Source organism: Cupressus sempervirens, chromosome 4 (genome assembly GCF_028749045.1).
Source record: "Cupressus sempervirens isolate cs-2001-9-10 chromosome 4, ASM2874904v1, whole genome shotgun sequence".
Classification (NCBI taxonomy): domain Eukaryota; kingdom Viridiplantae; phylum Streptophyta; class Pinopsida; order Cupressales; family Cupressaceae; genus Cupressus; species Cupressus sempervirens.
Window position 1 is genome coordinate 345,068,249 of NC_143121.1, and position 26,037 is coordinate 345,094,285.

The window sequence follows — 26,037 nt, forward strand, 5'->3', positions numbered from 1 at the left end:
GTTTTACTAAGCTTTGTTTGGTCCACTCCTTGATGCAAATTTTATGATGTATGGCAAAAATGTGAGAATACATTAATGTTGCAGGATCATAGTCTCTTATTTTGAGTTGTTTTGAGTTCTACTTTAGTTGTTATAAGATGAATTGTCCCCATATCTTTTCTGTCTAGATCTTGTCTCCATTTTTATTTCTTGGTTATCTTGAGATTGCACGAGCAAAGCTTGTTCAATTGAATGAGATTAGGATAAATTGTATACCATCTCACTATTGCTTTTAATTCAATGAATTAGGTAAATGCTTCAGTGAATATGATAGAATCTTTAGGAAGTAGGGAAGATATGTGTAAGAATGAGTTTCAGTGAGAATTGCTGATAATATTGATTGTAATGCAATCTATTAGGTCAAGAAATTGAATATACTTTGAATCCCAATGGATAAGACATTGATCAACTAGTTCAGTCTAGAAATGAAGAAACCACGGATAAGCATCGAGCTAAAAATCAATATCAATTTTTCTTTAAATGTTTGAAGAATGTCAAAGCTGGTCAGCACTTGTTTACACTTAACTTCTAAGTCTTAGTTAGCTGCTATTGCCTAAAATTATTTGTAGATCAAAGAAGAATTGTGACCAATCTGCTATAAGGGATGAAATATTGTTGTAAAAGGTCATGGAATGAGTGAAATTTGAATGTCGTATCAGGTTGTGAATATTTAATCCCTCATGTGCACCTGCCTTGGTTTTGCAGAGCCAAAAGAGTGGAAAATCTTTCAAAATTTTGTTAAAGTTGGGTCCAGCTCGAAAGAACATATTGCTATTTAGAGGAAGTAGCTAATCCTTAAGTTATTGTAATCTTCATTATCTTGGTATTAAGTATTTTGTTGCTAAGTATTGTAAAAACACCAACAAATAGAGCATTGGGAGGAGGCTGAAGTTTTACTCTAGAAGATTTGGGAAGTTATGCTGTTGTGAAGGAGACACAAGATATCTAGGCCGATGACTTGCAGGAACAGAGCATATCATGGAATTTGTTAACAGGGGCTAAAAGTCATTTGCAGGAAACATAGATTCTATCTAATGGAGGAATACTAAACTACAAATCCATCAATATGAGGAAAACACTCCCCGACCCAATATGCAGCACTAGTGAACTTCTCATTTCACAATCTTGTTATTACTGTGACCAATTTTTTGACCCTGACTGTCCTAGTGAACTATGATGGCATTGACTATACTAATTTGACCCGAGATTTACATAATGAAGAAAAGCATTACAGCATATACAAAGAAGAATAACTGTTCCTAGCAAATAGTAACAAATAATGACTAGAAAATATCTTGTCGGTAAACTATTGTAATGACGTTATAATATGAAAAGCCAAGTTCCAAGGCAAAGGTGAGGGATAGAAGGATCAGAGTATATTTGTAAACAGGCGCTGAAAACATCCTTTCGATCCTCTGCACAGCCCAACCCAGCCTATTCTCTTTCAAATGATTAATACAATGCATCATTCATAAATATGTATACTCACAAATATAGCCATTTATTTTCTTACCTTCTCTTGTCCGTTGAAATGGCCTACTGTTCAAATTTGGAGCGGCCTCGCATAGGGGATTCGAATATGGGAAGAGATATAAAAAAAAACCGAAAAAAAAATTGTACATGTTAAAAGGAAATTTGAATATCTAACTGCTATAATTTCTAGTGTATTAGTAATGCTCACTAACTTCATGGAATTGCAAAAGAAAACATTTTTTAAATAATAATTTATTTTTATAAAATATGATAATTTTATTTTTTTAATGTAATGTTAATACTATTATGATTATAACTGATTTATTTTGGACTTGGCCTTATATATATAAATATTTTAAGATATTTTTAAAGATTTCATTCTCATATATTAGTAGAGAAAATAAATAATAGCAAACTACGCTATAAGAACTTACATTGAAACAATTCAAAATTAAACATTAAAGATGAAATTCATATGGTATTATATTGATTTGAAACTATGAGATTGACCCATAAAGATTTCTACATTTGTGTTGAGTTCAATGACAATAAAAATAAAATTATGAGTCATCAATGTTTCATCATATAATGAACGGATAAGTATTTCTTTCCTTTACATTTAATCTCCTATAAAGAAGTTACTTACCAATCTTAGTTTTCAATCTAATCATATGTTTATTGTACTAGTATATAATTAACGTAGATATTGTGAATTAGAACAAATATTTTTCTACATTTTGGTTAAAATTGTCAAATCTTACACCATCACAGGGTTTCACTCTATAATATATGTCTTCATTACTTGTATCTTTATTACATATCGGATTTTACATTTGCATTCTCATGGGATTAATGTTTATGTATCACTTGTTATTTTATTATTATATCTTTTTCTAAAAGGTTTGAGATATATTGTGAGACATCCCTTTTTCCCTCCCTTGGATTACTCTTTATATGTGTGTATGTGTAAGTTTTTAAAGGGATTTACAATATCTTATGTTCTTATCTTCCATAAGATACATTGCTTTCTTTATGCCACAAGCTCTACTTGGGACTCTAGAATTTCTTTGAGGAGTGTTTGTCTACAACACCTCATGGATTGGACCACTCTAATGATACTTTTTTTAATGCTCGTGTTATAATGTAGTGTATTCAATTATGATCATGTCATGTTAAGGAAGAAAATTATTAATATTGAGAATTTGACATAGTTAGCATGCATAATTTATTACATGTTTATCAAAAAGCCACATGGTTTAGAGGTCTGCGTTTTTTTGGTTCTAATATTTCTTCATCTACCTCTTTTCTTGGTGCATTGAGTCATCCCTCTTCATTTAAAATTAACTCCATCATTGTCCCTTTGCATTGTATTACTCAATCCATAACCATTATTCCATTGCATAACATTAATCTTGATTCCATTATCATAACTTCACTCTCTTTTTGGAAAGTGTCTTGATTATAACTACTCTCATCATACCTACATCCCACATAATTTTCTAAATCTTTACTCCTCACTCGTCCATGAATTGTCTCATTCTTTTACTCTTCCTCAACCACCAATCCCCCTTATGCTAGATGCATATTCATATTTTCACATCTCCATCCATTGCCATGTAAACCCTTTATTATGTCACATCCTCAATGACTCTTCCCAAATTTAATATTAAAATTCTTGATTCTATTTATACCTCATCTACAACTCAATTTTATTCTAAGGAAATGAGATTTCACCACTGCAAGTTTATCTACAACTTGCACTATAATCTTGGGAATCTTGTAAAAATCTAATTCTTATAATTACCCACCAGATAAGCTTATTTGATGCCTACTACGGGAGCTTCTCAGTTTATATTGTTATTTGTACCCTTACCAAGACCCTTACAATAGCCACCAACATTTATTTTTTAATTTGGAATAATAAAAGTGTATAGTTTGAAAATGGAAACACTTCCTTTTTTACCTAATACATTTACGTTCCTATTATGTTTCTCCTCACTATGTGACATTTATATCTTATTCTTTGTGGGCTTCTTTTCATTACTTGTGAGAAACATAATAGCTACTTTTCCTTGTCTCCTCACTTGGGGGCGAAGGGTCCTATTTCACTCTCCTATCCATTTTAGAAAATCCATTCTCTCTCTATGTTTAATTGTTTTTTTTTTTTTTTAGAATTATATTCTTTCTTACATTTATTTATTATTTTAAATAAGGATTAACATCTCGAGTGCAATAAGGCAAGAGCCTACAAGACAACGGTAACTTGTGAGCCTCTCATGTGGGAGGTCTTGGGTTCGAATTCCCTTGCACATTAAAATAATTAATTACAACAAATAACAATAATTAATCTAGGATTTGGTCGTTTACCAATCTAAAAAAAACATCTCGAGTGCAATCTTATATTTTCTTCAAAATATATGGCTAATATAGATAGAAACCACTTAGGGAAGCATAATGTATCCTCTTCTTTTCTTATTCAATTCATCCAATATCCATTATGAACTTGTAGTATTTTATAGTTTTAGGTTATTTATTGCATACCATTTTTTCAATACAAAGATATTTATATCCAAGGTTCCAAACTTATTCTTGCTTTGTAGTGTGCCTTTGTTATAAAAGATCTATTAGTTAGGGCATATATTGGATATACTTTCTTATCTCTTTCCCATTTCTCCCAAGGATTTATTTTTCCTTCCTTTGATGTCCTTCCATGTATGGATTTATTATGTAGGATCTTTTCTTTTGTTGAGATTAGCATCCTCTTCACAATTCTTCCTTGGTGAAAGCGCATATCATCTGGTTGCATGATAAGTAGGTATAATGTGGTGTCCTTTCATTTTCCTTTCCTTTATCTATGATTTGCATAATTTTATGACACATTCCTATTTTTGGCATGTCATACTTCGATTCATGCAAGATATGAACATCTCTAATTAAAAAAAATATTTCATGCCTTGAAATGACATGTTTATCATTGAATAATAATCTATAGCATTATTCTTTCTTTACTTTCCTTGATGACTCGTTTACTTTATTTGTGATATCTTATTCAACATTTATGACTATATTAGGGGTTCTCTCTAGTCCACAACTTATATTTTCTTAGAATCATGTATATGAACTATAAAGTAGCTATCATTTAAGGTATATTATATACATCTTACCTTCACACTAGGGGGAAAGATCAGTTTTGCATTCACTCTCTTTTATCTAAGGGTCCTTTTCCTTAGTACATTGAAATTTGTTTATTATGTGATATTCTTTTATTATAAGGAATTATTATTTTTTAATTAGAGTTATCTATTATACAAGGGGGTGTGCTTCCTAGATCATCACCTAGATTCTTTATTTGCAAAACTGTGTTCATTATAAACATGTACATTTTCTATGTAATTTAATGTTTTGCATCATCATGAATCCCTATTTCATCTAGCGATAGGGGGCTAAAAAGGAGCATTCTTGTTCTCTTCCCCCTCTATGTCTTGAAGTTTTTATCCTTGTTCAAGTATTCCTCTTGAAGGTATATGCCTTGTAAACAAGATCTCTTCCAAGTGGGTAAAAGAACAAACTTGTGCCACCTTTTATACAGGAAAATGATGATAACAAAGGAAACTTTTTAACTTTAACAACATAAAAGTGAGATTTATGTTAAGAAGTTGAAGATGATGTAAACTGATGAAATGTGTAATATTGGATGAATTTTATGCCTATAATTTTCTAAAATAATAATAAGAATTTATATATTGTTAAAAAAATTTGAAGTCATTTTTTCATTATGAAAAAAAATTGGTGTAGTTTTTTGTCAAACAAGTATACAAAAATAATCTATTTTCACTCAGGTTTCAAAATATGTTATAGATGACATGTATATCTAGTGCAGAACAACAACAAAAAAAAGAAATTTTGGTCTTTGGTGCATATTTTCTCTATTATAAGTACTCGAAGGTCATAACTTTCACATACGGAGTCTGATTGACTCTGCTCAAAATGTGTTAGAAAGCTATTGAAGATCTCTACAACATGATGTAGATAACTAAATCCTATGTCATCAAAATTTTATTTTCCATCAATTTTAATTAAGCATAATCTAAAATAGGTAGTCATTGTTTTCCAAATGCGTAATCAATAGGTAAACATGAATGGTAACATATTTTTAATTCTCTCTCTCTCAAACACACATACACACTCAATCACTAACTAAATAACTCGTAATATCTCTCTTACTAACTCCTAACCCCCCCCCCCCCCCCCCCCCCCCCCCCCCCCTCTCTCTCTCTCTCTCTCTGTCACACACACACACACACATTATCCTTAAGTGTTGTCTCTCTCTAAGTAATCCCTAAGCATCTCTCTCTCTCTCTCTCTCTCTCTCTCTCTCTCTCTCTCTCTCTCTCTCTCTCTCTCTCTCTCTCTCTCTCTCATTTTTATGCAAATGTGACTAATTATTTTCTCTCTTGTTTTTATGCACATTTATGCTTCTTTGTGTTATTTCTCACTGATGATGGAATTCGGGTCTTGCGCCTGGAAAGAATGTTTCTTTTGAGTTGGAAAGAAATTCACAAGACTTGTGTATCTTTGAATTTATGTATGGGGTTGTCAAGAATAATTTTATTATTATTATGTATTACATGCTTACTATAGGATTTTAGACTTTGATTATTTAATGGAATAAAGTCTTAATTATTCTTATAATTATTTATATGTATTTTTTTTCTATATATATTTTATATAATAAGATAGAATTCAATATTTGGATAAGATCTTTAAGAATATGTTGTTCTTAAAAAAAATTTGCATTTTTATAAATAAATGTTTTCTTTTAAATTAACTTATCTAAAATCATTATGTGATTGAAAATTGTTCTTATAGTTTTAAAATTAATTAGTAATTATGTAAGAATTTTTCTTAGGGAAAAATTCACCCAGGAACTAAGAACTCAAACACAAGCACAACTGTAGACCAAAAATATATGATCAATTAATCAGAGTATGTCCTAATACATTGCTCTATTCAATATATACAAACACACTAGGAGTGCCTATATATAAAGGCCTCTTAGGAAGCACCTAGAATGTCTCTAGAAGGAACCAGGAGATAAGATAAGCATCATGACAACTAAGTTCATGCCTTATCCATCATCTCTCATAAAGTGGAGAAAGAGGGAAAACCACATGGGAAAAAACCTCTCCCAAAAAGAGAGATAAAATGGATGCATGGATGGATAAAGTAATCAAGACCCCCCATTATGACATACATCCAGTATATACAAGAGAAAAATGGAGAAGGACAAAACCCCTAAGAGGAAAAAGTCCCCCCCAAAAAGGAGAAGGAGACGAGTTATTCCCCCCACCTAAAGGTAGTGTATCAATCAGTAAGAAATGCTTTGATGTAGAAGCTGATCCATGAGCTTTGAATGATGTTCCTCCCCTTTGGAAGAAACAAATGCAAGGGTACAAAGGAGATGTGTCCCCTATATGGAGAAGGAATCTCTAAGATGAATGGTGTCTCTAAAACCTGCTCAAGTGTCCTTGTGTTGATACTGATGATGGCTTCCTCCAAGACTATTGATAAGAAGTGCAGATCAAACAAGGAGTGATGTAGAACCTGTTTCAAAAAACCAACAATCTTCTCAAATGACAAAGAGACCTCCTACAGATGTTGTACATAAGTATCCACAATCACATCAACCCGAAAAGACTGATCATGTAGAGAATGGACATGAGGGTCAGAGTGGGCCCTCACAACAATTGTAGAAGGATCATCCTCAACAAAGAGAAGTGGTAGATCATCAAAAAAGTCTTCCAAATCAATTGTGTGTGACACCAAGAATAAAGCTGAAATGTCTGGCAAGAAGTCATCACTTGAGGTTGGAAGACCATGTGTATCCTATTGTGTTGAAGTACATGAATCTATTGCTATGGCAATGAATGAATTATTTGCCTCAAAGAGAAGACAAATACCATCAATAGTATCTCCCACATATTCAATGTGAGACTCCATGAATAGGCCTACAAGGGTGGAAAGCAAGTCATCGCATGAAGGTAGAGTAGGAAGACATAAAGGGTCATATTGTACTAAATCTGAAGCATCTGTGGCTAGAACAAGATCAATAGGAGCAATAGGAGCTGGAGGTGTAATCTCATCTAAAGAGGAGTTAGCTGCAACTAGATGTATGAGATCTTTTGGGAATGGAGGAATATTTGGATCTCCATACATCTCCCAAAGATACATCCAATTATCACAATGATTAGATTTCTTAAGATCAGGAAGTGAATCCAAGGCCTCATAATCCATATATAGAAAGAGAATAGTACCAATGAGGGAAGAAGTCTTAGGATTGTATTCAAGTCCTCTCGCATATGGTAGTGCATTGTGCTGACTGAGAAATTTGATAGCAATTTGACTCCATTTCTGATAGTTGTCTGGGGTCAAATAAATCAAATCTGCCTCTTCCATGATGGACTAATCAATGTAACCTCCAAAGAATCAAAGAACTCCCCCGAAAAAGATGCTTTAGCACTTTATAAATAGTGCATGTACAATAGTCCACTTGTCAAAATGAACAAAGTGGACTTTCTGATTTTGTTGTTACAACTGCCTTTTGAGGCCCAAATTTGTCACTAAGCACTATAGCTTAGATGTACAACAATTCTAAAAATTAATCAAAGCTTTACAATGTAGAAAACAACCTAATTCTGAAAGTGAGAATTTTGTCCACACAACCCTAGAATCTTACTATAGATCTGGAAAGTAGACAAAAAATATGCACTTTCAAAAAAATGAAACCTAAAAAAGTGACCAGAGGTGCCTGTACGGAGTGTTTGAAGTTGCAAAATGTAGGATTATATAGGTATAGTCACCAAAAATTTCAATTTTTGAAAATCCTTACACCAAAATAGAAACCAACACCACTACTAGAAAATTTAGGAAATTCTACCCAATTTCAAAAAAATTACACCTAAATCGGAGTCTAGATGTTCAAGTTATGGGCTCGCAAAGTCGAGCTGCCAAATCAAAAAGCAATTTGGAGAGGGGTTTGGGAAGGAAACTATTACCTTAAATTTGATGGTCAAATAACCATCACAATAGTTATAAATGTCTAGGTTTTGAAGGTCAAATGATCGTCAAATTTAACCTAGTGACTGGCTAATGTCAACAAAAAAATTGGGCAACTGGATGACATGTCAGGATTATTGGGTGTCTATATAGTACAAACATGACATGTGGAGAAAATCGTATGGTGCATGGAATTGCTGACTGGGAGTCTATGTGGTACAAGTCCACATGTTGCAACAAGTGGTGATGTCAAATGATGTGTCAAACAGTACACGTAGCATGCAGTGGGCCAGTATGTGTGGTAGATTCTTATAGGTCCACATGCCACTTGCATAGGGGCATGACGTGGGTGTGTTTGTTGTCGCTACTGGTGTGATGTGTCAATGCCACGTGGATCTGTGTTGCAATCAAACTGAGAATATTTGTGTTGGAGAGTTTGAACAGTCGCTATAGATTTAAAAAAATTGAGCCAGGTTTTGACTTCGCAGTGGGCACCAAAATATACCACATCCGAATATTTAAAAAATAGCATCAGAAACTATCATTGTCGGTAGTGCTAAACATGCTAGATTTTGAAATAAAAATCCCACATGTATCATGGGTGCGGTCTATGAAGTATTTAAATGTAATGGTCCATGACCGCTTAAATAAAAGGAAGCCCTGCTTGTGGTTGGGGCTTGACTGAGGGTTTAGGATGGCCATCGGTGATGTGTATGGGTCACCGAATTATGGTGTAGATGCATAGTATGACCATGATTTGAAGTCTAATAAATATGTGCGCTGAATATACTATACCATGCATGAAATAATTACAAAGGAATATTCTCTACATAGGGCTGGGATCTAACAACCTAGTTTTGCTATAAAAAAATCTCTGTTGGGTGTTCAAAGGGAAAATTGTTTTTTGAGTAATGCAGATGAAAACAAAATTGTAGACCCAAATAAATTAATTAAATCTATAAAAAATAACCATACCCGAACTGTAAATTGGGGCCTCCATGGCCGATTTGCAAAACAATTTTTCCTCACGGTCGGCTTTGGGCTAGGGTAGCCAAGTTTATAGTCAATTTTCACCGAATCAACATTCCAAATGCAATGGTGAGGTCAGAGTTGGCTTTAGACACTCCAAATTTTTGTAGTACTCCAGATTTGGGCTAAGGTACTAAAGCAACAATGGTCTCGAATGACTATGTGATGAGAAAATCTCCAAGCTCTGATACCATGTAAGAATTTGCCTTAGGGAAAAATTCACCCAAGAACTAAGAATTCAAACACAAGCACAATTGTAGACCAAAAATGGATATAATCAATTAATTAGAGTATGTCCTAATCCATTGCTCTATTTAGTATATATAAACACACTAGGAGTGCCTGTATATAAAGGCCTCTTAGGAAGCACCTAAAATGTCTCTAGAAGGAACCAGGAGATAAGATAAGCATCATGACAACTAAGCACATGCCTTATCCATCATTGTAGATGAGTAGATAAGAATGACAAGGTTGTAGACACCATGTGCTTAATTAGTGTGCTAACTCATGTGTTGTCAACATGACAACTCACAAGAGTATGCATACTCATAGGTGGCTAATAAATAAATAATAATAAAAATGCATTAACATAAGTAAACTTAAGTAAGTGTAAATAGTAAATACATATTTACTCCAACAAATAATTTATAATGAGGATCATCTATTAATATAAGGAATAGCTACCTAAAGAAAGTATACTAATAAAAATATAGAGTGAGCAATTATCACAGAATACTAACATCTTTCTTGCCTTAAAAATATGTCTCGCCTTCCTAAAAATGGTAAAATTTCTCCATGGATTAACACAAGCATCAAAACCACCCATCACAAAAGCATGGACCCCTTTATTTTTTGGGTTTTTCATATTAAAAACATAAGCATCGAAACCACACATCATAAAAGCATGATATAGTCTCACGGAACCATATACATTTTAATGGCTCTATGAAATTTCACCCCATTTACAATTTCTTATGAAAAAAAACCCAAAGCAAGAAAATATCACTGTGTAAAACTTAACCCATTTTCTTCATTTTTTAAATTATCCCCACCAAAAGAAGACATCATTAACACACTTGAAAATCTAGAAACCTACATATGTGGGTTACCACTATATTTATAACCATTGAAAAAAATACCTCTATATATTTGTGTCTTGGCTGATTATGTCCCTAATAAATGCCTCTAATTGATTGGAATTGAGAAGCGGTCTTAATAGTTGAGTAATATATTTAAACTCCCATCGACTTTCTTTGAGCTTTGAGCTTTGAAAATTAGGTAATAATATTATATGCAATGCTAGCCTCAAGTGCAAGTTCAAGCTCTTTGACATGGCAAGAACTCCAAGGTAGATTTCAAGCATCCAAGGCATTTCCAAGACAATCTTCTCAATTGTACAAAATTTATCTTCCTCATTTAAGGCCAAGTACCAGATACATCAATCAATAAAGAAGATCATATCACAACCATACATTCATTTAGTTATTCTCCATTTCTAATATCAAGTATTGTGAAAAAAAAAAAATTGTGATAAGCATGTGTCTCCTAATATTATTTTAGTTCTTTGTGTGGAGTTGATATATTAAATTAACATTTTTTAAAGAAGCATTGTGCTATCAAGGTATAAGGTATACTTTATTTTTCAAATCTAGATTCTTCTTTACATAAGAACACTTTCAATTCAAGTATTTTTCATATCATTTTCAAGGTTGATTCCATCACATCCCCACATCACCCTCTTCCATGGGGGATGAATGTAGAAAAACAACAACAAACAATTAAGCTTGTATTCATTCAAAGAAGAGAAGTATTAAACATGCATGGAAATTGTTAATACTACATATTAACAATTTAGTAGGGGGTTGGGGGAATCGATGTAGTTTTAGAATTAAACAATATTCACAATCAACTTAAACAAACATGAAACATGCATAACATATAACAATGAAGCATTAAAAAAAAAATCATACATAAAACACTTGACACGGGTATCTTTATCATGGCCCCTTTGATTAAAGGGAAAAACTACACTGGAAATTATTACCCAGAAATCCTCCCTAATATAGTAATAAAGTCTCCATGTTAGGAGCTTTTATGTCAACTTGGTTAGGGTTTCACCTTCTTAAGAGTGTTAAGCAGGCTGTTAAAGTATTTACAATAGATACCTTTTAATATCTACCCTATTAAGGGATTTAGAACTCCTTCTCAAAGTCACTTGGTTAAAGGATTTATACTTCAATTTGATTGAGATCATGCACACCTTGTTAGAGGATTTTTCTTGTCAAGTTGTTAACAACAAGTGGCGTTTGATCTGAGCATTGTACTTATTCCATGACATATCATTTATGATGTTGTTCAATTCTCCACTCTACAAAAATTAAAACACACTGCTCTATAATTATCCTTCATAAATTTTGCATCACATCTCTTCTACTATCATCACACATTGATCTAACATCTCTTTTATACTCTTCTTGAGGTGGTATAAAAATACTAAAATGATTTACCAAAGTTGGCGTCAAATTCATAACAAATCTTATGATCAAGAAACACCACTTCAATATGTGTGCATTCATGTTGACCTCTTCACATCCATTAATTCACTTTTCTAATTACCAATTCACATTTAAATTTGTATTGGTTTTATAGATATTTTACAAGTACTCTACTCAATTCTATGTCCCTTATAGTGAAAACTATAACCCTTACCAAATCTTGACTTCCTGTAAGTAGCTGATGTATTTTCCTTCACATCTCTATGCAAACATCTATAGAAAATATCCTATAATTCATCCATTATAATTCATTAGAAAATTCACCATGCATGCATTTTACCTTGACTATATATATTTTACCCAATTCATTTGTATTTAATTATTTTATTTTTTTGATCACTCATGTTCATGACATAGGTATGATCTGACACTTTTAGATCACTTGGTTTCCAAAAATGATAATTCATAAATGATGATCTAATACATTTGAACTCTCAACTAATCTTACTACACATCATCATCATCATCATGAAAATGGTATCCCCCTTTGGAATTGATGATAATGCTTTGATAAAAATTTACTATGTCCAAAACACAAAATTGTGCCAAATTCTTATTCCTCCTTATCATGTAATGTTCATACTATTCCCCATTACTTATACTACCTAGTATACAATGTTATTCCACAATAAAAATTTCTCATGTACTCTACTCCCTTGCACTTATAAAAGTTTCTCCTATACTATACTTCCCCTTTGACAACAATGACAAAGGTGTATACAAAACATGTTAAAAAGGTAAAAAATTATTACCACTACGAGTTCAAATCCTTTTGAATACATCTTCAAAAAAAAAAATTCAACATCTATAAATTAGGGTCCCATGCCTTCTACAATGATTCCACTATTGTTACCTAATTCCTAATTTGATATGTCATCTCTTCAAGTACATCCATTACACTCACATTTGGCAGTGCTAAGACAATCTATGCATCTTTTTTGCCATTTTTCAAAATGTTCACCTTAGTTATCAATTAAATTTATAAATTTTTGAAGTTGATGAAATTTCAGCCACACAACTCTTAAGAATCACCTGCATGCAAACACCTATCATAGAAAGAGAGCAGAAAAAGCTATGGAGACTCAAATTTAGAGATCCAATGAAGATAAGACATTCTTGGTATGCAAAAAAGAATTGCAAATTGTATTGAATGAATGAGTAATTACAAAGAGATCGATCCATGTAAAGGAGATCAAAAACCTAAAAGGTAAAACCTAGGTCACATTATAATAATTAATAAAATAATTAATTATTAAATGCCTAAAGATTAGCTTAAGTTAAATAAAGTTAATTAGGAGATATCTAATTACTCTAACACACCACACCCCCCTTAAGATAAACTTAGGGAGTAGCTAAAACCCTAGAAACTACTAATGAAAGTATATTTGGGTCTCGACAACAAACACCTGATGAGGTACCCAAGATAATGTCCCAAAAGATAGGAGAAAAACAATGATCATGTAGAATACCATTGAAGCATGTAGAAGTTGCCTTATCTGAAGAACCTCCACTAAAATGGAACTTACTAGGTAGATAAGACTATAATATGCATGCGTGCTCTCATAAGACACTACTCAAATTAGAAGGCACACAAATGAAAACAACTAAACTCAAAGATACAAATGACATGAAACACCAAACATGAAGACCTAGCCGTCTAAGATTTTTAAGTGTTTACTGAGCCAAAAAAGTGCCATTGATGTTATAAAATGGTAATAAAATGGGTCTATGGCTTCATGGTATTCATGATAAACCTAGGATAAAAGACCTCAAAAATGTCTTAAATACACTTGATATTGGTTTTGCAGGTGCACTTGGACTTGGACATCTTACACCTTTTAATATCTATTTGTGACTTTCTTTTGCATCTTCATTATATCTGAAAGTTTTAATTGATTAAACGTATTAGACTATAGAGATTGGTTCTAATTTGGATTCCTCCTCAACTATGCGATAAACCACATGAGTACTGTCATCCTCTTTATCATTTTTATATCTATCATTGCTTCATTTCCAACATTGGCTTGGTCTATCTCCTTTCTTCTCTCTATTTCAAGTTGGTTATTGTGTTTCCATCTTCCATTAATGAGCCCTCTTCATGATAAATATTTGTATTGGGAATCACAAAGATGGATATTCATTCGCTTACCTATTTGACCTTCCTCCATGATTCCTTTGTATTATTTCCAACATTTTAGTTCCTAAATTTTCATTTGAAAGTAAAGTTAGTTAAATGAGGTGATAAAATTGCATATGTAGATGTATGTATGTATGTATGTATGTATGTGTATATATATGTATGTATGTATTTATATATGTATGTATGTATATGTATGTATGTATGCATATGTTATGGTGGGATGAAGACTGAATCAATAAGAGTAAGGATTTTCTCACCAAATGGATTGCTATTTCATTCCAAATCTGTACAATACTATTCCAACCCTAGACTAGGTTGAAGATAGTCAACTTATAAGTCACAACTCTTGACCTTGCAACTTCATCCTTCCACGTTTGACCAAAATAATAATCTAACTCTTACACTTCCAGATTACAAGAAAAATTTAAGTTGCTTATTACATATTAGACTCTGTGTTGTAAGGCAATGTTCCTCAAACACACTTACAGGTCATGTGAAAAGGCATAAAAAATGATTAAGAACCTCCTTGGGATGTTGGAGAAGTTCTAGGATAGGCATTTCTATCACAACAATATTTTCTAACTCCAAATGTCTCCAAATCCTTGTATTTTCATATGTTCATCAAGGAAATTTGTTTAGGACAATGCACTAACCTTCTTATATATAACATGTAATGGAAAAAAGCCTCATTGCTCAATATTAGATAGTAAATACTGTGCAAATTCAGAATGAAGAATACCTTGATTGTATGATTCTCACTATATGGTGATAAGGGAAGGTGTTAATTGTCTCTTGGTTATCTTGATAGTTATCTTATGGGTTTGAATCATAACCATTTCTCCTTGTGAAGGGTTGACCATGAATCAACATATTAACTATTGTTGCAAGCAAAACTAGTGAATCAACATTCTTGAAAAAAAATGTGACAGAGGCATGGTTATGGTGTACATGTGTGTTTGAAGGTTGGAGACATTCATGAGATGTTGAAGATTCTCTTGGAAGGATGGAATAGATGAGAGACTAAAGTTAGTTTAGAAATAGCAATGGTATTGTTCTCATATATCATATCAATTTTATAACATAAGATTAACAATCATTTAAAAATGGTACCATAGACTATTTTTCTTACATCAATCATTATCAATTTTAAGTGTTATTTGAGAGTTTAAGGAAATAAGTCTATTGCAATTGATATTTGTAAGTTATTTATACCTATTTACCATGTTTTAATAAAAGGAGACATTACATCAAGGGCATTATCAATGAGGAGCGACACAGATATCAGAGGCATATATAGAAAGTTTCATAGGCATATTTTATGACAATGACAACATAATCATATCAGAGGCATATTTTATGACAATGACAACATAATCATATCAGAGGCAACAATAGAAAGTTTCAAACTGACTATTATGTACAACACATATATCAGAATCATATCATCAGAAGCTCATGGACATGGAATTGGTCTTTATATATACAGAGAGATCTTTTTTAAGTTACTTGTTACATATTAGCATAGTAGAAAAATTGTTCCAACTGCATACATATTCCAAAATCCAAATAATAAAACAATAAAACTCACTCAACCTATGATAAGTGACAATCCATAACCTAGTTCAATTGGTGTACTTCCTAATTAGCTGGGTTGACTACAAATTCTTCTAGAACTATCATTAGATTAGGTATAATAAAATGAATAATCAACTATTCCTAACTAGCATCAACTTGACTGGTCTATTTAGACTTATTGATTATTGTCACAAGCTTTTAAACATAACTATATAAGGAGTGAGTTAGGATGTATATAGGTTAACCTTATATTAACTGTAAACTAAAACACAAAGGTTGCACTAGGGTATTATAGGACTGCAAATATAGAAAATTGCGTGATTCACCTGAGTGGGTCTATGATGGCTAAGAGTTGTATTAGGTGAGTGAAGCTCACTAGTGGTTATAAGAATATAACTACATCATAAAAATTATAAACTAGGACTACATATTCATTAGAGTGATTAGTTCAAGGGTCTCGATCCTGTGTATATGGGTATGTAGGTAGCCTGGTAGGTAGAGAATGCCTCTAATGTGTAGATCCTTGGACATAGTTAGGTAGCACTTAACCATGTATGTATATATGTATTTATTTATTTATTTGTATTTGTATTTTTATTTAATTATATTATGCCAATCTTCGCATTCTCAATCCTGGTGGGACCTCCAACCGTATGGCTTGCCTTCTTATCAAACAAAAAACCTTTAACCATCTTTGTATCATTAACGGTCTTGCCAAATTTTTGCAAAACTTCAAGTGGGGCCAATAAGGTAGAATACTAGCTAACAACCTTTATTTATTTTTATTTTATTGTATATATTTATTTATTTGTATTTATCCACCCATATTTATTTATTTGTATTTATGTATATATTTGTATTTATTTATTTATTTTGTAATGAATTTCTAGCAAGTAGTACACAATAATGAATTGAAGATGGTGTCAATAGCAAGCAGGGCCAATAAGGTAGAATACTGGTTGACAACCTTATTGTTCAAAGAAGTGCTCACACTTTTCACCAAAGATTCACGGTCTATCAATTCGATAGGAATAGCCATGGTAGTTAAAACCTCGATGACCTTCTTAGAGGCCCTGTGAATAAGTTTAGCAAATCAACACCAACAAAGTTGTCAAAATAATAAATTTAAATTATTATAGACATCCATTTTTAGCCTCATGGATCAAAATGCACTGTCTAAATTATTAAAGACATCCATTTTTAGCTCCAGCTTCTCCTCCTTAAAATGTTCAATATTAACAATGGGTAAAAAATTCAACATCTTGGTAATGAACTCAATTTCATCCCTTTCCACATCCTTGACCACCAAAATATTTGCCTTGGACAGATAATATAGTGAAAGATCAATGACAACATCTCATAGAATATTCTTCTAGATCAACAGAACATTGCATCCAGTGGCTTTGAGCTTCTTTATCATACCCAAAATATATTTATATTGTTTATATATATATATATATATATATAGAAATGATAAAGAAAAGAATAAATAAGATAAGATAAAATAAAACAAACCTTTTACCTGTTTATTTGTCAACAAACATAGATTTTTTTTTTTTTTTGCATAAATAATAAAAACATAGTCAATGCATATAAACTCTTGCAACTTGAAAATGATAAAACGAGCAATATGTTAGAGTGTTATATGCTGAATAATACTATTGTGTGCTTTAAGCACAATGGTGAGCTTTTTGGCTTGCTTAGAGGCTCTTCATAAAATTTGATCCCCAAGTGCTTCTTCAACCTACAAGCTTGAAAACTCACAAGTAAGCTCAAAAACACATTAGATAGTAAGTTTGAACCCATGAAGTGGGTCCCACCAGACATGCCAAAATGTAGTACACAAAATGCTATAAAGAATAAGCATAAGCAACTATACTACTTCCTACATCATTACATACACCTCAAAATATGGAAGTCAACATGTAAATAGTGAAGAGATGAAATCAAAAGAGTTTAAACTACTCAAAATAACACTAATACAAACCTCATAAAATCACCAAGTTGTTGATGATTTCATTGTTGTTGGATGTGGTTGCTCACAAATCTTGTAGCATAACAATGGACTAGATAGTGCTTATGGAAATGAGGAGAGGGTTCTTCTTTTATAGAAAATGAGATGAGATGGATGATTGAGATTCAATTTAAGATGAAGGACTAGGATCTCTTGGGATTGATGAGGTGGAGGCCAAGTGGACTCCATGTGGATTAGGGTTTTTGACCATTCAAAGGGGGAAAGATGCTCACACATGTGTGAGCAACCTTTGATGTGATGGGTCAATGATAGGTGTAAGAGGTGTGGAGGATCAAGGTTTCTCACATGTGTGAGGCACCTTGATTCTCATGTGAAGGGGGACAAATGTGTAAGAGGTGTGAGAAGTGTGAGCGGTGTGGGAAGTGTGAGTGTTCCTCACATATGTGTGAGCACACACTTAGGATTAAAAGGGGACTTAGCAAGGTGATTAAGAAAAGTAAGTGGGATTAAGTAGTGGGTAGACTTAGAAGGATGAGTTAAGTTAGGAAAGTGAGGTTGGGTGACGGTTAAATTTAGGAGCCATGAGCTCAAATAGAACTAAATTTAATATTTAATTCCAAGTGGGATTAAAATGGATTAATTGAGTAAAAGAAGTAATTTACTTAATTAAAGTGAATGGATTAAGATGTAAGTGGGATGAGGGGAAATAGGCTAGGATTAAATAAACTTAAATTTATTTAAATCAAGGAAAGACGAATGTAATTAAATAAATGTAAATTTATTTAATTAAAGGTAGGATAAGACTGTAATTAAATAAATAATAAATATCTATTTAATTGGTCATGAAAAGGGTATTTGTTCTCAATTGGACAATTTTAGGTGTTTATAATACTAAATATAATTACATGTTTTGTTGAGTGCATGGAAATAACCATGTTATATTTTTCAGAAAAAAACAAGAACAATTTGTTGTCCGCGTGGGGTTTGGTCATCTTAATCTTATCCATTTTAAAAAAAATTATAGTATTTTAGAAACTAGATGCAGAGTACTATAATTTTTATTTTTTACACATTTTCTCATTTCAACTTCATGACCCTTAAATGGGTCTTCCAAGATCAAGTTAAACTGATTTCAGAAAAAAAAGAAAAAGATGTCCACTTATACCCCCCTTTTTGCACGCCATCTTGGTGTACACACCCTATCTCCTAACATTAGGTAACAAGCCCCACTTTTCTAATTGATTAATTTTCTATCCAAATGGTTATAATGACTCATTTCTTCTTTGATAGGCCTCTTAGTTGGTGGGCCAACTACTTTGTATTGACTTCCACTAACTACTTTCCTCTTCTTAATAGGATCAATCTCATCAACCTTAGCATCTTTTCCTTTACTTTTTGAGTAAACCTTCACTATATGTGACTATTTCCTTCCATTTTGTTTTACTTATGGTTTGTCTCATAGAAATAACCTTTCCTTTATCGGTAGCGATAACTTCAACTTCTTCAAATCCTTAAGTGCATGATGTAATGGGTCCTTGTAAAATGATTTTCTATAGCCTTCTATATTTCTTTCTTAGTTGATCCATTCTTTAGAGAAAATTCAAAAACTAAACTCTCCTAATTTCTTTTCTATCACTGGTTTTATCAACATTTTTTGCACTTCTCAGTCCTCTTCAAACATTCCAAATCTATGATTTTTAGGCTCTCTAGGTTGTGATAGAAAAAAGGTTTAGAGAACTTGATGATACATCTCCTTCCACTTCATAACCCATGGGCATCACCCATGATGTTATTGGTTTTGTAACTTCCATTTCACATGAATTGGTATCAGCTATAAAACATATTGTGTTGTTATACTCTTCCACTACAACTTATTGGAATTCTTTAGAATAACTAAGAAAGGGGGGGTGAATCAGTTATCCAAGGTCCAGATGTATAAATAAAACTTTTCACAACTTAGTGAACCCATAAACATTTATACTCATGCATGCATCCATAAGATTATTAAATCACTTAAAACTTGTAGGTTACTACCAAATCAACTTGCAGAAATGTACAACATGAAACATAACAAATTCATCAACACACTTGACACAATGATTTATGTGGAAGCCTAATTTGGAAAAAACCACCAGTAACATGCTACTCTTTTCACTCTTCTGAGGTGATGCCCTATGAAAGGCCAACCCTATTAAAGGTTACAACAGACACTATTAAATGTGACCCTGTTAAAGGATTTCAATCACCCTATTAGGAGTGAGCCTTGTTAGAGGACTTTTGACCATTCACTTGGAATGTCATCTAGTTAAAGGATTTACAAATGACTGCTAGGTCAACCTTAATCCAAAGGATTTACCCTAGACTGATACAATTATTAGAGAGTAATAGTAAGGCTCTGATCTGATACAACTTAAAACTTCATTTATAGATTATAGATCACTGTTCAGTCCTCCATTTTACTTGGCTTTCACTCAATCTTTCTCTAATAACTTTTTCACCCTTCAAGCATTCGTCTCCTTAAGCCTTTATGCTTAACATGTCATTGCAAACTCTTCTCTTAGGTCACTTGATGAAACAAAACCCTTGAATCCTTGTCTCCCTTAGGTTCTCACACATGACAACCTTACTTCAAGACCAGCCATTCCTATAAATAGGAAATTAAGATCTTTTACCACTCATTCTCCATCATCTAATTTAGGGCTAGGACAAATTAGGTAGGATATAATGTATCTACCCCATATTCCATATCTCTTCTAGAAACTTCTCCTAGAATCCTCTTTGAATTCACCTAAAAATGGTTTATCTTGAATTCTATGCTACTAGCTCATCATCCTTATCTTCTGCATGGTTCACACGATCCAAGAAAACAAGCTTGTCAGCTCAGATTCATTGAATCTATGATCTTTTAAATAATGTAGAAGCTCAACATTATCAAACTTCTGATGCTCAGCACATACTATGTTACTCGATATTCTCTTATAAAATCACTCGACATCAACTAAAGTTTACTGTTGCTTGACATCAACTAAACTTTACTCAGCATCAACTATCTTGCTCGACATCCACTAGAATTTTGTTTTAATTGGCTCCAACTAATTTTGTACTTAGCTTGCACTAACTTTTCTTAGCACCTACTATCCACTTGGTCAAGCTTGGCAGACAAACTTTGCATAACTTGTTCTTCTAACCTTTCTTAGTGTAACCAGCCTTTGTAGCCTTAATTAGATTGTCAATACATCATGTCATCACTATCTTAATTGATTGTTGTACTTCATTACATAATCATAACTCAATCTTTCCTCTAGGTGCTATTTTTACATCTTTTGATCAAATCCTCTTCATCAATCAATCTAGGTGATAGTACTTAAATCTTATAAGCATTTGTCTTACCAAAGAATAACAAGTTTGACATCAGTGACAAAACAATGATTGAAACACATAGTCTTCTTCAAAAATCTCCATTATCAATCTCCCTCTTTGATTAGCTTCTTCAATCTATTCTCAACAATCTCCCTCTTTAGCATTGATTGCAAACCAAACTGATCAACCAAATCAATCAAATGATGACCATCTTGTTTAGCCAAACTGACTAGGTTAAAAATAATAAGACCAACAAAATATCAAAAAGAAAATAATTCCTTATATTGTAATCTCTCCCTCTATTAGCATTTTCCATCTTTTGAATAGGTTACAAAACTCATCTTACATCTCCCTTCCACCAGGTAGATTAGGATTTCTCCCTCTTTCTTATATTCCTCTCTATCTCCCTTATCATACTTTTGTTCTCTTTTGATCAACAATATCATCAATTAGCTCCTTCTAAAATTAGTAACACTCTCCATCTCTTTGACAACAATCTCTTCATATCTCCCTCTTGATCAGTAAACATACCATTGATCAACAATATTATCTCCCTCTTTGACAACAATGCCAAAGACATGTGCCAAAAACTTGTGATCTTAATTCTTCAATTTCTTTAGTTTCTCCTTTTGTCACCTTGCTTGTGACTAATTTGCAGTTACAATACTTTGATTACTTTAGTCAACTCCTAAAGTAAGATCTACTACATCAATTTGTAACATATGAAAATTAGCTTGTTTGATGTAGGGCACTTCTTCTATTACTTAGATAGCCTTTGATAGGGGTATCACCCCTAGTTTACCTCTTAAATACTCATGAGGATCCTTAGGTAATGCTTTTGTAAAGATATTAGCATTTTTCTCTTTTTTGTTGACATATTCCATCTTCACCTCTTTTTCTTGAACTAATTCCCTCAAGTAATGATACTTGATTGCGATGTGCTTAGTCTTTGTGTTTATCATTGGATTCTTTGATATATTGATAGTGTTAGATTGTGGTGACTAATCAGGGAAGTACTGTACATGCTCCATAATTCCTCGGTAGGGAAATTTTTTTGGGCCCTATTTTATCAAGATTTTGGTCTGACATGTAATTATTAATTATAACCCTAAAGCGGTAAAAATACTTGTATAAAAGGGATTAGGGTTAGGGATTGTATTATTGTGGGTGATGCAAAAATTGGTTCTTGCAATTTTATTAAGCTGTAAGGGATTACAGATTGTAATCAGGTTATAATCATTGCATCACAATAATATTGGACTTGCTGTTTGGTGGACGTATCCCAAGGATTGAGTGAACCATGTTAAATCTTTGTGCTTTGTGTTCTTTTCTATGCGATCTTTTATTTTTTGATATTGTTTATATTTGCATGTAATTGTTATTTATGTCTGTGTTTAAATCCTAATAAGTGGTATCAGAGTGAGGTTGTTTTTTCAGTTATCCTCTATAGGAAAGACTCATAGTTGAGTGAGAGTCTCACGATTGAGTGGGAGCAATGGCAAACGAGAGTAAGATGAGGGTTGACAAGTTTAATGGGTGGAACTTTCAATTATGGAAGATGCAAATGGAGGACTATCTTTATCAGAAGGATTTACGAAAGTTTTTGGAAGGAAAAATCAAGAATCAGGGATCTATGTCAAATGACTACTAGGATCTTGTAGACAAAAAGGCTCTTGGAAGCATTTGATTATGCTTAGCACCATCGGTGGCATTTAATATTACAAAAGAAAAGATGATAGAAAAGTTGATGGAAACCCTAAGGAAATTGTATGAAAAGCCCTCAGCTTCAAATAAGGTAATTCTCATGAAGCATTTATTTAATGTAAAAATGAGAGAAGGTGGATCTATTGTAGATCATTTAAATGAGTTTAATATTATTACTAGTCAGTTATCTTCCATGGGTATAAATTTTGATGAAGAAATTAGGGCTCTCTTGATTTTTTGTTCTTTGCTTGAAAGATGGAATGGCTTAGTAATGGCTATGAGTAATTCTATTTTTGGATCTAGTACCCTAAAATATGAGGATGTGATCAGTGTTATTTTGAGTGAGGAAACTCATAGGAAATATTCAGGTGGATTTACATCAGAAAGTTCTTGGAACACACAAACCAAAGGTGAAATGACTGAGAGAGGAAATAATTCTAGAAATTGTAGGAAATCAAGAGGAAATTCAAAAGGGAGGAGGTCTCAATCGAGAGGACCAAATGACTATCGGTATTGTGGGAAACCAAGGCATAAGAAAAAAGATTGTTGGACTCGAAAGAAAAATGAAGGAGAAAAGAAAGATGGAGACAAGGAGGCAAATGTGGTAAGTAAAAAATTCAAAGAGGATGCTTTGCTTATGTCTTTAGAAAGCATTGATGATTCATGGGTTTTATATTCTAGTGCTTCATTTCATTCTATATCTCATAGAGGTTATTTCATTGATTATGTCCAAGGGGATTTTGGACTTGTTTATTTGGGGGATAATGAACCCTATCAGATTGTTGGAAAGGAAAAAGTTAAGATTAAGTTGTAGAATGGGAATCATTGGCTACTACATGAGGTAAGACATCTTCCAAGGCCAAGTAGAAATTTAATTTTAGCAGGGCAACTCAGTGATGAGGGTTTGTAGTTACTTTTAAAGATAAAAATTGGAAAGTTTCAAAACGTTCCCTTGTAGGAGCAAAAGGTGTGAAAGAAGGAACCTTATATCTTTGTACAGGTCATATTGTTCCTTCTACTTTAATTGTTTCAGAGAAACATGAATGTTTAGGAATAGTTGTTGCAATTGAGCAGGGAGAACAAATCACTATTGTAGATTTTGATACAACATTGTGACACAATAAACTTTGGCATATGAGTGAAAAAGTTACGAAAGTACTTCATTCAAAGCAATTTTTACTAGGTCTAAAATTTGTTAATATAGATTTCTATGAAAGTTGTGTGTATGGAAAACAAAAGAGAGTGAATTTTATGAAGACTAGGAAGGAAAATAAAAGGGAGAAATTAGAGCTTGTACATACAGATGTATGGGGACCAGCTCATGTATCTTCCCTCAATGGATCTCATTATTATGTTATGTTTATTGATGATGCAACTAGAAAAGTATGGATTTATTTCCTTAGAAAAAAATTTGATGTATTTCAAACTTTTAAGAAATGGAAATGCTTGGTTGAAAATGAGACTCACAAGAAATTAAAATGTCTTAGATTTGATAATGGTGGTGAGTATTACAGTCATGGATTTGAAGATTATTTCTCCACTAATGGTATTCGTAGATAGAAAACTATTTCAAGGAATCTACAGGAAAATGGAGTGGTTGAACGCATGAACAAGACTATAATGGAGCATGCAAGGAGCATGAGGTTGCATGTTGGGTTACCCTTACACATGTGGGCATAGGCTATTAATACTACTATATATTTGATCAATAGAGGTCCCTCTACTCTTTTGGGTTGTGGTATTCTAGAGGAAGCATGGACTAGTAAGAAGGTGAGTTATTCTTTTCTCAGAATCTTTGGTTGTGAAGCATTTACTCATATAGATTCTGAAAATAGAATCAAGCTAGAAGCTAAGTCAAAGAAATATGTATTTGTTGGATATGAAATTAATGAATTTGGTTATAGGCTTTGGGATTTTGAAAATCATAAAATTGTAAGAAGCAAGGATGTCATATTCAATAAGAAAGTGTTGTACAAAGATCTGTTGCAATAACATGAGAAGAAAGAAGATGATTATGTAGTGTTGGATGATCCTCCAAAAGATGGTGTTTCAGCCATTCCACATGATGTGCAACAACCGAAACAAAAAATACCACACAACCCCATGAATGTTAGACTATCAACGAGGCTAAGTAGACCTCCAGAAAGATTTTATCCTTCCTTGTATTCTATTTTACTTATTGATGCTGGTGAACTTGGATGTTATGATGAAGCTATGTAGGTGGATACTAAGATTCAGTGGGAGTCTGCCATGAAATATGAAATGGACTCTTTGCTGAAAAATAAGACATGGGATTTATGCAAGTTGCCTACAGGTAAAAGGGCTTTATAGAATAAATGGGTTTACAGGTTAAAAGAAGAGGATGGAGTTAAGAAAATATTTAAAGCTAGGTTAGTTGTATAAGGATTTGCACAGTAAAAGGGCATTGATTTTGATGAGATATTTTCTCCTATTGTTAAAATGACTTCTATTTGCACTATTTTAAGTATTGTGGCTATTGAAAATTTACATTTAGAGAAGCTTGATGTTAAAACAACCTTCCTTCATGGTGATTTGGATGAAGAGATATATATGGCTTAGTCACAAGGATTTGAGCTCAAAGGTATGGAGAACTTACTATGCAGATTAAAGAAAAGTTTATATGGCTTGAAGCAAGCACCCCGGCAATGGTATCTAAAATTTGATAGTTTTATACATGAGCATGGATATAGTAGGTGTCATTCAGATCATTGTGTTTACTTTAAGAGGTTGGATGATGATAGCTAAATAATTTTATGTTTATATGTTGATGATATGCATGTAGCTAGGTCTAACATGGATCATATTAAGGGGCTAAAATGCTAGTTAGCACATGAATTTTCTATGAAGGATTTGGGGGCATCAAAACAAATCCTTGGTATGAAGATTTGCAGAGATAGGAAGAACATGCAATTGACACTATCTCAGGTTAATTATGTTGAGAAGGTGTTGCAACATTTCTCTATGGAGAATGCTAAAGCTTTCAACACACCTTTACTTGTTCATTTGGAGTTGACTAAGGAGATGTGTCCCAAGACACAAGAAGAGTATGATAAGATGTCCAAGGTACCCTATGCTTCATCTATAGGAAGCTTGATGTATGATATTATATG